Raw genomic sequence first — 6674 nt, forward strand, 5'->3', positions numbered from 1 at the left:
CTTGGGATTATTGACCATAGATCAAGTAAGATGAGGACTTGGGATTAACCATTTCTTGTTTTGTTTTTCTGATGGTTTCCTGATGACACGAAATAATATATTTATATTTCTTTTTTTTCATCCAATATATCAGTATTGATCTCTGCACTTAGAGGTGAACGATTTGTCTTATATACACACAATTTTTTACCCACCATTAAGAGTTCTGTTATATTTAGTTCGCGATGACCATGATAACCTATGTAATTCTATCACTATGCTTATACTCTGTCTTAGTCTGTTTGGGCTGCTTTAACAAAACACCACAGATTAGGTGGCTTATAAACAACAAAAATTTATTTCTCCCAGTTCTGGAGGCTGGAGAGTCCAAGATCAGGGTACCACTGTGGTTGAGTTCTGGTACAGGCCCTCTTCTGGGTTGCAGACTGCTGACTTCTCGTATCCTCACATGGCAGAGAGAGGGCAAGAGAGCTCTCTGAGGTCTTGTTTATAAGGGCACTAATCCCATTCCTGAGGGCTCCACCGTCATGACTTAAGTACCTCCAAAGGCCCCACCTCCTAATACCATCACCTTGGTTGTTAGGTTTTCAACATATGAATTTTAGGGGGACACAAACATTCAGACTGTAGCATACTTATATCTCTGCTTTTTGATTCCTCAGTTTTAGGTGGTATCTCTTTGATTCTTCACTTCATAGGTTGAAGAAATTAGTCACCCTGGATGTCAGTCAGCCTTTTCTCTTCTGACCGCTGTCAGTTTTATCTTTCCTTTTTCATTATTCAGGCTTTTAGCATTTACATTCTGTTCTGTAAATGTAGTTAAGCTTCTCAGGTTTTATCTTTGTCTGTAGGTTGACTATTAAAATGTAAAAACAATAAATAATAAATTATGATATTATAATAAGTCCCTGTTGAGCTAAGGATTGTGATTGTTAATTGGTCCATTAGATTAAAAAAATCTGTTTATTTTGGGGAATCATAAAAAATGGCACTTATCTTCAATATTATATTTTAACTTAAAATATGTAAATGTTTAAATATGTTTATTTGTCCATATTCTGATGTAAGGTCAGGACACTTTCTTGAGAATGTCTAATAATCACTGTGAGAGATTGGTAATATTTGAATCCCAATATCTCTTGGAAGCAGGCTGTGCTTAGAACAATATATTTTGGATCATTATATGCCAGATTCCATGAATAATATTGTCCAATAATTGACCTATTAAACGGCATGAAAAGAAAGTTTGCCTGAAAAATTCCTTTTGATGTATAATTATTACATTCCTAGAGTAGGCACTGTGTCAATAACATTAGAGTTGATTAAAGAAATATGCATACATGAACAAGGATTTTGCTTTTATGCTACAAAAAACCCGATTTCTTGGCATTATTCAGTGGCAAAGCAGTAATGAAAATGACAAATAATAGTAAAGCAATAAAAATCCAAATTATCCACGAAATCACTGTATAGTTTGTATGGATATGGCGCGTTCTTCTGCTTGTAAACTTTCTTTACTGGCCCTCCACAGCGTTCCTCAGAGGTAGTTTCAGTCTCCTCTGTAATTCCCACGTGAAAGGTGAAGAAACTGCTTTACCAAACGGTGAACTGAAGTTTTGCTTTATTGCTCAAAGAAGGTTGGGGGTAAATTCCAAGTCTGGCAACTTTGATGTTTTGAGCTATTTGCAAGGCTTCTCATCTAAAAGTAGTTCCTTCTTCATATTTGAGGTCAAAGTAATGATACCTGTTGAGAAATTTTGTTTAGTCACTAAGTGCTATTATTAAGAAGGAAAATAAATTCACGAATCCTTCTGGAGTCTTGTTGTTTTTGGGTGATAACTTGGTGTCACTGGTAGACCCCAAATACTTTTTTATTACATGAAAAACTCTTGCATTCCTCACACCTAGAAGTATACTTTGTTAACATTTTTTCACATTTTCCTCCAGTCTTGTTTATCATAAGAGAAATAAAATGGCCCCAGTTCTTTTTAATAAAATTCTACACATATACACTAAGAACAAAGGGCTATTTTGACAGTGTAGAGTTCTAAGAAAGAGAGGCCCACATTAAACAAACAGTAAGCCCCACTACAGCGACTGCCAAAGGAACAGCAGTGCCTGGGTGATGTTTTCCAGGCAACCCCATGGCATAAATCTTTAATCCCACTGCCTTTCATGTGACGTTTATATATAAAAACTGTTTATAGGGCAATGAAACCTTTCCTTGTGTTCATCAGGGTTTATCAGGGCCTCAGTGCTTCGGTTCTTACGATGTAACTGCTCACAATACGTCAGCAAATATTATCAAGGCATTTTCCTCTTGCTCTTTGTTTGGATTCTCACCAGAACCAAATAAGGGGCTGATGTACCAGTTGCAAAACAAGGTCAATGGCAAGAAGACAGCGAACCTTACACACTGTACTTGCAGACCTCAGCGCCTAAACTCCAGTGAATTGTTTTGCCTCAGGCCAGAAGGGAAGACTTTTCCTTCACAGCATCCATAAATTTTGACTTAATTAATCTTCACAGCAAACCTAAGCAGGATAAATTTGGTTTCATTTAAATAAAAGAAAACTGGTCCAGGAATAGATAAATTGGCAGGCTATATTAGAGAATAATCTGCCTAAGTTAGGGAATAGAATATGTTTTAGAATCATCGATCTGGAAAAAGGCCATTGAGAATGATTTTCCCATTCATTGAGTAAATTTGAAAACCAATTTACAGGAATATTTGGCAAACTATATGAGGCTCTTGATTGCAAATGACCAAAACCCAACTCAACATAGATTTTGTGAGAAGGATAATTGATTGATACTGGTAACTGGGGAGTCAAAGAGGTGCACTTGTCTACGGCGTAGATGGCTCCAGCCCTCTTGGATAAACTTTCGTCTCATCCTCTCCCCAGATGGTGGCAAAATGGCCCCCAGAAATTCCAGATGCATGTGGCTTTCAATGTTCATGGTTATAGAGAAAGAGTAGCTGCCTCTCATGACAAGAGTCCTGGGAACATTATGATTGTCTTAGTTTGGGAGAGGGGCCAATTCCACTTATACTACATGGCTTAAGGAGGCTTCTATAGAATGGTGGAGGGGTCACTTTCCAAAGGAAGGGATGCTGAACAGACCAGAAAAATTATGCCCACTATAGCTATTCATTGATAGGTGTAAGAGGAACGTGAGGTGCATGAGTCCCAATGCCATGTTTATTTGTATTGGTTGATTGTTAGTTTCTCTTGTCTGCCTAATCAGTGTTTATAGTCTAAAAATGGTGGATATGTGTGTAAGTGTGTAAAAATCAGTGTGCACATCTGTGCTTGGGTTTGGAAGGCTAAAGGTTAACAAAGGAGTAGGCTGATGACTGGAAGGAGCTATCTCTTTATTAGGAAATTCATAAACAGATCATAGACCAAAAAATATTGAGAAACTTTGTTCATCACTAAGGCATACTGTCTTCTGTGAATTATTGTAAAATTCAGCAGTAGTCTGGGTTTGGGGCAATGGTTCATGGGCAAACTAAAAAATACACATTTGGGATAAGGAACCTAATGTTTGCAGTTTTAGCTGAAACTTTTGAGTGTAAAGGAAGAAAATAATAAAACAAAACAAAACTAAAAAACAAACGCTGTTTGTGTTTTCATGATAAAAAAGATGCCTCCTGAGATTCACATCTCTTTTGTTGACAGCCCCAGCTGGAATAAGGAAATTTAGCAAGTGAAATTTGACAAGTGAAAACTTTTTTAGCATTCTTGAAACTTGCAAACCTCAAAACACTTCTGTTATTATCTTCTCAGTTTTTATTCAGTCAGGTCTACTTAAATGTCCTCATGCTTCAATTGAGTAAAACTATTAAGAGCAAAGATTGCAGTGGCAATATTTTTGTTACAATGTATTAAAGAGTTTTGAGCATGGCACCATCGCAACCTGTGTGAGGGAACAGAGGAAAAAAGATGTTCTGTCTGTTATCAGATGTTAATGGATTTTCTAGCACATTTCCTTTTGCCTTAGAGCAGTGGTCCTCAAACTGTAATGCACACGAGAATCACTTGGAAGGCTTGTTAATACCCAGATGGCTGGGCCTCGCCCCCAGAGTTTCTGATTCAGTAGGTCTGTGGTGGGTCCAATAACTTGCATTTTCTAGCAAGTTATCATGAGATGCTGATGCGGCTCACCTGGGACCACACTTGGAGAACCACTCCTTGATACAAATCTCAAAACTTAGCTCCAGATGAGTCATCACGATCCATAGTTCCAGCTGGGAGGTGGGTTGAGGCTGCCTTGGGGGCATCAGTAGTCAGAGTTTCTAGCAGTGGTGATGGTCTGAATCATGACATAGGCACAGTTCCAGGAGGGAAGCTAATGGGTGGACACAAGACTCTAGCTCATGTGTGGGGCAAAATGGCAGGGTTTGCTTCCTTGGGAAGATGTACCAAGCAATAATTAAGCAGGTTGTTAGGGTTCTCACCAAGTGCTCTGATTTTAACAGCAGGCTTCCAAGACTAGCTAGGAATTTGAATGTGAATGTGAATTAGGATAGAAATCTAGTTGAAAAGCCTGGTGCACGTGATGGGGTCACAGGAAAGGTTGAAGCTGGAGGCCATGTGGATTCCAAAGAAGCTTATCTTGACTAGGCTTAAGGCAACAAGGCCAATTCTAGTCTGATGCATGGGGGACACTGGTGCTGAGCAAATACTGAGGTAAGACCAGCTCAGGATGCAGGCCTAACTATATCTGAAAGTGGCCTGTTCAGTGCCCGCCATGATCAGGGTTAGAGCAGGCAGGAAACTGGAAAACTACTTTGTTTCTCAAACTTTTTTTGACCTTAACATACACTAAGAAATATAAAATACACTATAGAATGGGACACACACACACACTCAGTTTCCAAAAATAATATTTCCCTTACCTATTCTTTCACGTTCCATTATTTCATGAAAATAACAAAAACCTTTAGCTATGCAATAATTTATTTTATGACCCACTAATGGACAGAGACCTTCGGTTTGAAAACATTCACTTAGAACTTGAAATTTATGCCATCCATAGCCTTGACCTACAGCTGGCCCTTGCATCCCCCAGGCAGCAGCTAGCACCTCAAAACCAGCTGCAGAACGTAAAGTCACTTCTATTGAAGAGGTCAAGCCCTTCCTGCTTCCTACAACCTGTACTATTACTTCCTGGAAGCTCACTTCCTGGGTTAGCATCCTCCATCACAGAACTCTTTGGCTTATTGGACTCCATGCTTTATACAATTTTTGTTTTGACCTCTTTTGACACCCCTTACTACCTTAGGGAAGAGACTTTCTCCTCCAGGCCTGGCTTTGGGAAGCCTGTCAGTGAGGCTAACCCTCCTCCCTCCACCCCAGAGGCTGGACCCAGACAAAAAAGCAAGTTGTGTCTTCTGATTCGGACTGTTTCCCTTTATATGATATACCAGCCCAATTCTTCTTGCTGAAAATCAGCTTTATCTTCCTTTCTCCTTTGTTTAATTTCTATTCTCTTCTTCTGGATAACAATTTTTAAAAAGTCCTTATTTGTGTTACAAATAATAACTAAATAAATTAAAATAAACTGCTGATAAATTCCAGTTGATAAGCAGACAAAACCATACTAGGGTGAGAAACAAAACCGTGGTACTTTCTAATAATGAATCATTTCTAATATCTATAGCAACTGTAATGTGGAAAAGATGGATGTTAACCAATCAATGAACCAATCAAACAAAATTTACGTCAACCCAAGTTTTTGAAGAATCAAGCCTTAGTTAAAGCCATATATATATATAAACATAACTGGAATAGATGACATATTAATAAGCCATATTTTAAAAAGGCAAGCTTGTGGGTATCTATCACAGTAATAAAACAAAGGGTAAGATATCTGAAATAAAGATATGTATTTCCAAGCCACCAAATCAATCTCTGCCCAAAGATATTTTCTAATATTTTAATGCTTAAAAGAATATTGTCACTTGTAAACTGGTATAGCCACTATGGAAAACAGTATGGAGATTCAAAAAAAATAAAAAATAGAACTACCATATGATCCAGCTATTCCACTTGTGGGTGTACACCCAAAGGAAATGAAATCACTACCTTAAAGAGATGTCTGTGCTACCATGTTCACAGCAGCATTATTCACAATAGCCAAGACATGAAAACAACCTAAGTATCCATTGATGGATGAATGGATAAAGAAAATGTGAGATATATATATACATGGAACATTATTCAGCCATAAAAAGATGGAAATCCTGCCATTTGTGACAACATGCCTGGACTTTGAGGATACTATGCTAAGTGAAATAAGCCAGGCAGAGAAAGACAAATGCTGTATGATCTCCCTTAGATGTGGAATCTACGAAAAAGCCAAACTGATAGAAACAGGGAGTAAAATGGCAGTTGCCAGGGGCTGGGGGATGGGAGAAGTGGGGAGATGTTGGCTAAAGGGTACAAACTTTGTTATAAGATGCATAAGTTCTAAGGATCTAATATTCATCTTGGTGACTATAGTTAAAAATACCGTGTTATATACTTAAAAGTTGCTAAGAGAGTGGATCTTAAATATTCTCACCATACAAACAGGTAATTACGTGAGATGATGAGGTGTTGAGTAACTCTATTGTGGCAATCATTTCATAATATATACACGTAACAAATCATCACATTGTACATCGT

The sequence above is a fragment of the Equus quagga genome, chromosome 17 (genome assembly GCF_021613505.1).
Source record: "Equus quagga isolate Etosha38 chromosome 17, UCLA_HA_Equagga_1.0, whole genome shotgun sequence".
Classification (NCBI taxonomy): domain Eukaryota; kingdom Metazoa; phylum Chordata; class Mammalia; order Perissodactyla; family Equidae; genus Equus; species Equus quagga.